Raw genomic sequence first — 11,426 nt, forward strand, 5'->3', positions numbered from 1 at the left:
CAAAAAATCTTGAAATACATGCAAAGTTTTTTTTCATAATGTGCATTTTCATGAATTTTTTGAAGACCATTCATATGCATTCATATTCATTTGCACTAAAAAGCTTATTTTGATGATTTTGCAATACATATATGTTAATAAATATTTTGAAATTACCTTAAAAATCTGTTTAAAACCTGCAGCATCTCCTTTTAATAGTTTTTGCTCATGGTGACTTTGTCAGTTTTCTAAACAGTTCCAGTAAGCTCTCTTCTCTTCCCTATTTCTGACTCTGTTAAAATTGTTCCAAGTTATGGGATATGATTCGATGCACTAGCTACCATAGAGACACAGATTTTGTGTCCTGTTAAAATATCCATTGTGTTCTATTAATGTCTCTGTTAAGTTCTAATTGTTTAAAACAGCTGAGTTTTTATTAAGAGATATGGTTTGGGGGCCGGCGCTGTGGTGTAGCAGGTAAAGCTGCTGCCTACAGTGCCAGCATCCCATATGGAGGCCAGTTTGAGTCCTGGCTGCTTTATTTTTGATCCAGCTCTCTGCTATGGCCTAGGAAAGCAGTAGAAGATGGCCCAAGTCCTTAGGCCCCTGCACCCGCATGGAAGACCTGGAAGAAGCTCCTGGTTCCTGGCTTTGGATTGGCCCAGGCCCAGCTCTGGCCATTGCAGCCATTTGGGGAGTGACCCAGTGGGATGGAGGACCTCTCTCTCTCTGTCTCTACCTCTCTGTAATTCTGCCTTTCAAATAAATAAATAAAACCTTTTAAAAATATGATTTGTTTAAAGGTATGCTTACTCTAAATCATTTGAGTAAGCACTTTGTATCAGTGATCAAATCTGGTTTATATTATGTCATGATGTTAAGGGATCCTGTTTCTGCCAGATATTTTAAGCCTTCTTGGCATCCTCAACAGGCATTCAAAAAAAAAAAAAATCAAAGTTCCAAATTCTTTGGACTTTGATATTTCCAGCAGGGCCTCTGGAAAGGTCAACATATATTTCTATTATCTTGTAAAGACACCAACTAATCAGGCTATTTGGATGATGTTACAGGTACTGTCAAGATGTGAGGTGATGCTAATTTTTAAGTTATGATAATGTAAAATGCTCCTGACACAAATGTCCAAAAGGGTAAAAGGTCTAATGCTCTTGTGTTATCAGACATGATGGTTATCTTAATAAGAAAGGCCCAGAGGCCTAAAAAGGATGAATGTTTTGTAAAATCCTACAGGTGCTTTTGAAAATACTGTGTGGAGTAAGCAAGTGCCTCTTGTTGGTTAACGAATTTATAGTTTTAACCATGGCTATTTAAAGTCTTTTGTCATCCACAGTTTGTGATATCCTCCAAACACTAAAAATCAGATTTGCTGCTCACAAAAACTAAACATTGTTGGTTCTGTGTTTAAATGTGTCCCCTTATAGGTTCTGAAGGACTTTTTCCAGTGACTTATATTGTACTCAGCACTTCGGGATGGCTCTGCAAGCAGATAAACCCAATAATGGACTACGGGTTCCAACTGAGAGAAAATGGGAAACTGACTCCATACTGCAGGACTCTACAGGATGTACAGTTTGATCTTTAGACCTTATAACATGGATGGATACCATTTTTCTGTAATAATAGCATAGCCAAATCAAGAGCTTAAATTATGATTTCATGGCTATATGACTTCACCATGGGCACACTACACAGGCAAAACCTCTCTTTCTGACCAAGTGAAGGGAGAAAAAGTTTTAAAGTGAAGACATAGCTTACCTCATGGGCATTGTCTACCTCACAGAGAAACCACTATCGGAACATGCCTGTGACTATGGATTTCTAGTTTAGGCCACCAAAGATTAGGGGTGGAGCACCCCCTTGGCTTGCATCCTCTTAGAGGTCTCAAAACCTCTGGTCTGTTTTAACAAAAAGCAGGGGAAGCTAGGCAACAGAAACAATGTAAAGATAGGTGGCAGCTCTACACAGTGATCTGCCATCAAGGAGACCCAACAGGTCAGTCCACTGCACTGGTTTTCGATGTGGAAAGCCAGGGCTTCAGCAGACATCAGCTTATGAAGAGCCTTGGCAGCTCTGCCAGCCAAGAGTCAGGTTGCTGGAAACAGAATTGTCCTGGAGTCAAAGGAATCCCAGGTCAGAGCTGCAGACCTTGTTGGCTCTAAGCTGAAAAGCCCTTCACTCTGCCTAGCTTCTGAAGAAAGCACCACTACTGAGGGTCGTCCAAGTAGGGTCAGCACCATTCCACCCAGAACCGTACATTTCCTGTGGAGATGCCACCTGCCTTTGCTTGGCCAGCTCTCCTCCCAGGCCAGCTGGGTAATGGAGGTCAATAGGGTGCCTTCCCTAAGGAGGGTCACACCTCCATTATGCTGTACTCCATGTGAAGAGATGGATGGGTCTGGGCCTCATAGCTGGCAAGACCTTAATGCCCAACTGATCACTATCAAGCCCCTCCTGTCAATTTCTGTTTGCTTCTCAATGGGAAGACTTGCTGGTAGTTTGGACAGCACTTTCCTTAGGTTCTTTAGTAATGACTTTGTCCTTTGTTCTAGACCCTGTCTAGTCCACTTGGGGCCTCATTCCTTTTTTTTTTTTTAAGATTTATTTATTTATTTGAAAGGCAGAGTTACACAGAGAAAGGAGACAGAGAGAGAGAGAGGGAGAGGTCTTCCATCCTCTGGTTCACTCTCCAATTGGCCACAACAGTTGGAGCTGTGCTGATCCAAAGCCAGGAGCCAGGAATTTCCTCCGGTCTCCCACGTGGGTGCAGGGGTCCAAGGATTTGGGCCATCTCCCACTGCTTTCCCAGGCCACAGCAGAGAGCTGGATCGGAAGTGGAACAGCCAGTACTTGAACCGGCACCCATATGGGATGCCGGCACTGCAAGTGGCAGCCTCACCCACTATGCCACAGTGCCGGTCTTGCCTCATTCCTTTGTAATCATTACCTCTACTACATCTCTGGCTCTACTCCAGACCTCTGTATATTGGTGGTCCTCTTCCCCACTTAACATTCTATGATTATTCAGAATTCTTTCTACAGACAAACCCGTCTACCCACAGGAGATGAGCGGTCTCTCTCCCAGTTTTGGTTGGGATCAACTTTGCAACCTCCCTCTCCTCAGTAGTGATCTCAGGACCAACCGACTCCAAAAACAACTCCACAGTTATAAGAGGAGGTCACTAGGTACATTGAGACCTCAGCTGACACCATCTGAGGTATCCAAAGCCATATCATCTCATTAACACGTGTGGTACTACAGAACAAACTGACCCTAACAATTTTCCTATTATGTTAATCAATTGGGCAGTGTTTATAGGAGGTGATAATGGAACAAACCAAAGTCTTCACCAACTAGGTGGTCAACCAAATGCTGCTACAAGGGTATACTCATCTCCTACCCAGGAGATTGTGGCTTGAGACATCGCCCCATGCCAGTGGGGAATAACTCGTTACCCCATGTCAGCAAGAAGCAGCTCTATCATCATCCTTCGACCCCTCCTGGGCTTTTGGGGCCAATGTAACTCCATATAACACTTGTTTTATAAAAAACCAAATGGGAGAATGTTTGTAAAATGGTACAATCTTATCTTTGGTACCATCTTAAGCCTTGGGTGCCATCTTAGTTTCTGGCCCCATTGCCACCTTGTACAACAAGCTTCAATCCTAAGCCCAGCCTGGCTTACTAGACCAAATGGCCCAAACATAAGTGTCAGCTCCACCCCACCCTAGTGGGATTTGCTGCTTCCACCTCCTTACCTCTGCAAAGCTATATAAGACCTGTTCTCCTAGTACAGGCTGTTGTTCACTCATGCATTGGGAGGTAGCCTGTTGGGTTTCCCCCACCCGACAATAAACTTTTGCTTTAACTCAGGTGTTTGGTGTGTTTTGTGATGGCCTTTCAGTAAGAAGCCTGAGTTCTTGCCTGATTGTGGAGCAGAACCTTGCCTTTCTCCCCGGCAGCAAGTGATGTTGTTTTGTTCTGGAAGATTCTTGAGATTTCTGGGATCATCTGTTACAACTGTTAGTGTTACCTCCCTTAGCACACAGCCTAAGTACACTTCTTTTTTTAAGATTTATTTGATAGAGTTAGACAGTGAGAGAGAGAGACAGAGAGAAAGGTCTTCCTTCCATTGGTTCACTCCCCAAATGGCCGCCATGGCCGGAACTACGCTGATCCAAAGCCAGGAGCCAGGTGCCTCCTCCTGGTCTCCCATGCGGGTGCAGAGGCCCAAGCACTTGGGCCATCCTCCACTGCACTCCCGGGCCACAGCAGAGAGCTGGACTGGAAGAGGAGCAACCTGGACTAGAACCCGGCACCCATATGGGATGCTGGTGCCGCAGGTGGAGGATTAACCAAGTGAACCATGGCGCCAGCCCCACCCCCTTTTTAAAATTTATTTGACAGAGTTAGACAGTGAGAGAGAGAGACAGAGAGAAAAGTCCTAAGTATACTTCTGATATTACTTTTATCTTGTGTGGAAATTGTCTTTTTATGTATCTTCCTCTTCTAGGACCTTATTTTAGAAACTTCTTAAGAAGAGGTACTTTTTCTGATCAGTCTTTGTGTTTGGTATACTAAGTGTTCAATATGTATTCATTGACCTGAAAATAATATCACAGGAATGAATACTAATATTAATAATTCACATGTATGGAATGCTTATGTGAGAAAGGCACATTATCAGTAACTTAGATTCATTGCTTTATTTAGCCCTCATAAGGCACAAATTTAGTTAAGTGCATACTATGTATTGGGCCCTAAAAAATGCACTGAAGATCTATTAGTGAACAACAGAGGTAAAAATCCCTGTCCTCATCAAGCTCACATAGGTGGAGCAAGCAGATGAACAAATAAGAAAGCATTTAGAATGTCAATTGGTAAGACTGGCATTGTGGCATAACGGGTAAAGCCACTGCCTTCAATGCTGGCATCCCATGTGGGAGCTGATTCCTGGTCCAGCTGCTCTACCTTTGATCCATGTCCTTGCTAATGGCCTGGGAAAAACTGTGAAAGATGGCCCAAGTGCTTGGGCCCCTGCCACCCATATATGTGGGAGAGCTGGTAGAAACTCCTGGCTTCAGCCTGGCCATCTGGGGAATGAATCAGTGGATGGAAGCTCTCTCTCTGTCTCTCCCTCTCTCCGTAACTCTGGCTTTCAAATAAATAAATATAATTTTTTAAAAAAAGAACAGAAAGAATGTCCGATGGTGAAAAGTGCTTTGGTAGAACATGAAGTAGTATAATGATGAAAAGCGTTGATGGGTTTAGGGCATATCGCTCTCCTAAACAGGTGGTTACAGAAGACTTCATAGAAAAGGCATCATTTGAACAGGCACTGACACTTGTGAGGGAGTAAGTCATGGCCATCAGGTGTAAGGGTTCCGCAGCCAGAGAGACCAGCAAATGCAAAAGCCTTGAGGTATTAAGGCGGCACAACAGCTCTACAAAGGAGAAATTATCTTCATTTTTATAGAGGAACATGGAACCCAAGAAATTTAAATAACTTATGTAAGCACTTATAGCCAAGAAGCCACACATTGTGGACTTAAACTGAAATATCTTGAATTAAAAAAATATTCTATTTAATGCACTCTGTAATTTGTACTAGTTATGCTATTAGTGTATACATATAGACAACCATGCTACAAAAACTATTGTGGCAGATAATTAAGAGTAGCTCTCTTAACATCAAACCGGCCTTCTAAAGTGTCTTCTGGTTCACTAGGGACTAATGGGGTGAAGCCTGGGTCTCTGTGTGTAGCTTCTCTTTCACTAAACAGACTACCTACTGGACAAAGAGGTGAGCTTGATGTAATGAAGTCATACCTGCATGACTCTTCAGGAAGTTGGGTGATGGAAGTGGGTATTTTGATTCTTCTGAGCTTCTGCATTTGATTAGTCTCAAATTTTGAGCAGCAGTTAAAGTGGCTTCTTAATTGGGAATTTTCCCTTGGAGGCAGAGGCCCTATGGATCTTCATTCATCTGCAGTGACAGCGGCTGTCTCTTGCCAGGCCAGGTTGGCGATTTACTCTGGGAGTTGTTCCTGAGGCTCACTTTATTTCCTCCTCTCCAGCCATCCTCCCAATCCTTTCCTCATAAACCAGCTAGAGTGGATTCTGTTGTCTATCATCGAATGCTAAGTAGTATAGTAATTGACACACACACACACAATGGGTGGCTAAGGCTCTTTTTATGGAATTAAGCCAGGCTTTGGATAGTACACGTGGAACCTGTTCATCTATTTTGGTCTCAGGATTCTTATTATTCATAGTGCTCTGATTTCCAATTTGGTGTTGCTTCCTGCTATTGCAGCCATGCCTTCTTTAGTCTACTCTGGTCCCGATAGTCTAAGACTTCATCATAATCAGGGAGTCTAGTACAGCAGTGGCATCTTCATCATTGTCACTGCCCTGTTCCCATTATGCTTTTCAAAGATGCTGGTACTTCTATTATTAATGTATTCTTCAGAGCTGTGGGGTAAAGAATTGTCCTCTTAGGAGATGTAGTTAGTGTGTATGTTGAGTTAGGGTTACAAGTGATAAATCCACTTCCACAATCTTGTCTCTAAAAGTTTTTGAATTCTTCCTCTCCATTATCTGAGCTTCATTTACACCAGACCACTCTTGAGTATAGATGTTTTTAAAAGATTCATTCACATATTAGAATTACAGAGAGAGAAAGAGAGAGAGAGAGAGAGAGAGAGAGAGAGAGAGAGAGAGAGAAATTTTCTATCTACTAGTTCACCCCTCAAATGGCTGCAATAGCCAGGGCTGGGCAGGCTGAAGCCAGGAGCCAGCAGCCATGGGCCAAGAGCTTCCTCTGGGTCTCCCATGGTGCAGGGATCCAGGCACTTGAGCCATCCTCTCCTGCTGTCCCAGGTGCACTATCAAAGAAGTGGAGCAGCTAGGACTTGAACCAGTGATGCTGTGATGCTGGCACTGCAGATGGTAGCTTAACATGCTATGCCACAATGCCAGCCCTGGAGTATAGATTTTGATCCACCAAGAAAGTAACTTTTTGAGACCACTGTAGTTGCTTTTTTTAAAATTTATTTGACAGGTAGAGTTACAGACAGTGAGAGAGAGAGAGAGAGAGACAGAGAGAAAGGTCTTCCTTCCATTGGTTCACCCCCCAAATGGCCACACATCCGGAGCTGCCCTGATCCAAAGCCAGGAGCCAGGTGTTTCTTCCTGGTTTCCCATGCGGGTGCAGGGGCCCAAGCACTTGGGCAATCCTCCACTGCCCTACCGGGTCACAGCAGAGAGCTGGACCGGAAGAGGAGCAACAGGGACTAGAACTGGAGCCCACATGGGATGGCGGTGCCACAGGTGGAGGATTAACCAAGTGTACTATGGTGCCAGCCCCCCGTAGCTTCTTGAGTTGGTACACTGAATCCAAATTGTCTTTCAAATGTCCCTGCATAAATTCATTTAGCTCCAATCATATTTATTCCTCCATCTCTGGGCTACAATCTTCATCAAAATATCTAGGCATTTGAGACTATAAATTACTAAATTATTTTGTTTCTGCTACCATCGAATCCTTCCTTTCCTAGATTTTACTGTGCAATTGGCCATCTGAAACAAGTGAGGCAGTCCTTTCAAAGAAAGTTAAGTTGTTGCTCCCATTCTGTTAAGAAAGAAATCCAACAGTTGACAGGCTCTTCACGTTGGACTTGGTAAGTCCTGTTTGGACCGATAACTGAATAACCCATAAAGCTTTTAGTTGGCCCCTGAGCCAGCAAGACGCCTTCAGCTTGTCCCAGTTATGGTGCCCCCAGCTCGTGCTTGGCTTTTGCGATTCAGCATGTTCAAAGGGCCCTAAAGAGCATAGCTTATCAGGATGCTGAATGAAGTCTGTAGTAGGACTTAACTGTGACTTTGAAGTCAAGGACCCTAGGGATTTGGAGCAAAGCTATGACATTTTCAAGTAACCATCTTTTTTTTTTTTCTTATGAAACTCTTGGCTAGAATTGGGTCATGGTACTCACTGAACACTCGAACATGGCACACCAGAGACCCAAGCTGTTCACCATGAACTGGGGTTGTCAAACCACTCACCAAAAAAATCACTCCTGTTTGGATCATTCCACCATTACTTGTCTGTGATTTACAGGAGATCTGGGCCTGGCATGACCTAAAGTCCATGGTTAAGTTGAATGAACAATAACTGGCTCACACCCTTCTGCCCTCCCACTTCTCTCAACCAACAGTTATGGCCCAGTTGTGAGTTCTGTATGACCAGCTGACAGAGGAGATAAAAGCATCTCTATTCGTGTTTAAATATATCAGTTTGAGATGAAGATGACTAATGTAACAGGACTGTGAAAAAGGCAGACAGCCTGAGTGTTCCACCCTGCTTTCCAGAAGTGCAGATCTACTGTGACTCATGAGCTGTGTCTAGGGGTTGGATTCATATGGTCAGGGGTTTGGAAAGATTATCATTGGAAGGTTAAGAAGCAGTCAACCTGATGAACCTCTCTGGGTGGACTCAGAATATGAGAATATTTGTGTCTTATGTGAATACTCAACTACGACCTTACTGCAGAGAAAGAGTTCAAGAATCAGGAGGGCAATGCTAACTAGCCCTGAATGAGTGTTAGGAAGTCCTTCCCCTCCACTCCATTATTGTTCAAAGGACTCATGTATAAGGTAGATAGGTGGCAGCTGCAGAGGTTACAAAAGCATCTGTCAAGGCCACTCTGACCACTGAACTTGACCCTAAAACTTTCAGAGTGCCAGATCCTTGGCTATGTGGTAATATATTGTTTATATTAGATCCCCTCTTTCCTGGGGAGGGCAATAATTTTCCTCACTGAAATAAATTCATTCATTAAAAAATTATTAGTCATCTACTATGTATCAGGACCAGTTCTAGGTGTTAGGGATATATCAGTGAACAAAAAAGATGAAGGTGGCTGCCTTTAAGGATCTTACTCTCTAGAAATAGTAATCATAATAAGCAAGCACATTTTATAGTATGCTTGAAAATGATAAGTGCTATGGAGAAACAAAGTAAACCGGGTGATGGGGATGACAGTGCAGAAGAGAGGGAAAGTAGTTTCCAAATGTACATGTCGTTCAGGGTAGATCTCAGAACCTTGGTGGATATGTGGGAAGAAGAACATTCTAAGCAGAGGAATCAGCCAAAGGCCTTAGAGGGAATTTTTCTGATGTGTGCAAGAAGCAGCAAGGAGGGCAGAGTGTCTGTGGTAAAGTGAGAGGAGGTCAGAGAAGCCACAGGGCAGTAATCAGATAGAAGCTCGTGGACACTTGAGGACTCTGGCTTTTACTGCAAGAGAGCTGAGGAGTCATTGCAAGCTTGGACCACCATGATCACAACTCTGAAAATGGGTTGTGGGGAGGAAGCAGGTGAAGGAGACAGGAAACCGCTGCTATAATAGAAGTGAAAGTTGCTTTATGTAAGGGTGGGGGATGATGGTCAGAAAATGAAGTAGTATTCTGAGTATTGATGCTTCAACTCTTGACTGTAGACAAAGTAGAACATAAAATAATCCCTCTTCCTCCTACAATGTACCCGTTACCCACCTTCAGAAATGGAGCATTCATAGCCACTCTTGTGTCATATGTATCTCAGTCCACTTCTTACCTACCCACCCCATCAGGTGAGCTCAGACCAAATTACATCATTTAATTTCATCTGTATTAATGCATTTAACTTAATACTTCTGTATGAGATGCTTTTATTTTTTACAAGGAAAACCATGGTACTATTATTTATATACAAAACACAGAATACTTTTCCAATATTACCACACAAATTTCTCTCGGCATTTTGTGATTATTTACTTGAAATGTAGAGAGACAGAAAGAGTCAGAAAGGAAGAGCTCCTATTTGCTGGTTCACTCCCCCAAATACCCATGGTGTCCCCGCACTGGGGTAAAAGCCAGGAGCCTAGAATTTAACCTGGGTCTCCCACTTGAGTGGCAGGGACTCAAATACTTGAGTCATCATCACTGTCTCCCAGGATGTGCATGAGCAAGAAGCTGGAACTAAAAGCAGAACCAGGGCTTGAACTCAGATACTCTAATATGGGATGCTGGACCTCCAAGCAATAGCTTAACCACTTCACCAAATGCCCATGCCTGTGAGTCTTGACTTAGCTGAATTTGCTTGAGTCAGGATTCAAACAAACGCCACCCATTCGTTTGGGTCAGCATGTCTCCAGTCTCACTTTTTTAAAAAAAGGTTTTCCCACCTTTATTCCTCCCCTCCCCTCCCCTCCCCTTCCCTCCCCTCCCCTCCCCTCCCCTCCCTTCCTTTCCCTTCCCTTCCCTTCCCTTCCCTTCCCTTCCCTTCCCTTCCCTTCCCTTCCCTCCTCTCCCATTTTCTCCCCTTCCTTCCTCCTTCCTTCTGCCTTCCTTTCTTCTGCCATTTATTTGTTAAAGAACATAGATCATTTTGTAGCAAAAATTGCGAAGAATTTCCCTACAGTTTTCACTTGTGGATTGCAGTTCCTTGGTGTGATTTAATGTGCTCCTTTGTCTCCTATGCTTTCTGTAACCTGGTAGTCAATCTCAAGGGTACATGGAATTCAGTTTTGACATTTGTGGCATAGACACTTTGTAGGTGGTATCCGATACCACCTACAGGAAGCACAAAACATTTGTCAGGTTTTTTTATGTTAATCAGTAGGTGTGAAATCAAACATTCTTACAAAATATTAGTTTTCTATTTTTTTTCATTCCTCATTCACTTATTGGAAAAATAATTGCCACATCAACTTTTTGATAACTCATAGAGTTTCTATGAAAAGGCAGACCTATTTCTATTGAGTAAGAAATAGTATTGGTAGACTACAACTTCTGCCAGGGGTTCTCACTGCTGGGGAGTTGGTAATTTTTCCTAGGCCTTTTCAGTGGACAGACCTAAGAAACACATTTTGCTTTCTATTATTTAATTTTGTCTTTACATATTGTTTTTTTAAATGCAGCATTTCTCAAGAGTTTATGTCCATGTTTCCAATATAAATTTAGGTTTGCAGAATTGTTACTTAACTTCTTTTTTTTTTTTTTAAATTTTTGACAGGCAGAGTGGACAGTGAGAGACAGAGACAGAGAGAAAGGTCTTCCTTTTGCCGTTGGTTCACCCTCCAATGGCCGCCGCGGTAGCGCGCTGCGGCCGGCGCACCGCGCTGTTCCGATGGCAGGAGCCAGGTGTTTATCCTGGTCTCCCATGGGGTGCAGGACCCAAGGACTTGGGCCATCCTCCACTGCACTCCCTGGCCACAGCAGAGAGCTGGCCTGGAAGAGGGGCAACCGGGACAGGATCGGTGCCCCGACCGGGACTAGAACCCGGTGTGCCGGCGCCGCTAGGCGGAGGATTAGCCTATTGAGCCGCGGCGCCGGCCTTAACTTCTTTTTTTAAAGATTTATTTTATTTATTTGAAAGACAGAGTTACAAAGA

The sequence above is a fragment of the Lepus europaeus genome, chromosome 5, assembly GCF_033115175.1.
Source record: "Lepus europaeus isolate LE1 chromosome 5, mLepTim1.pri, whole genome shotgun sequence".
Lineage (NCBI taxonomy): Eukaryota > Metazoa > Chordata > Mammalia > Lagomorpha > Leporidae > Lepus > Lepus europaeus.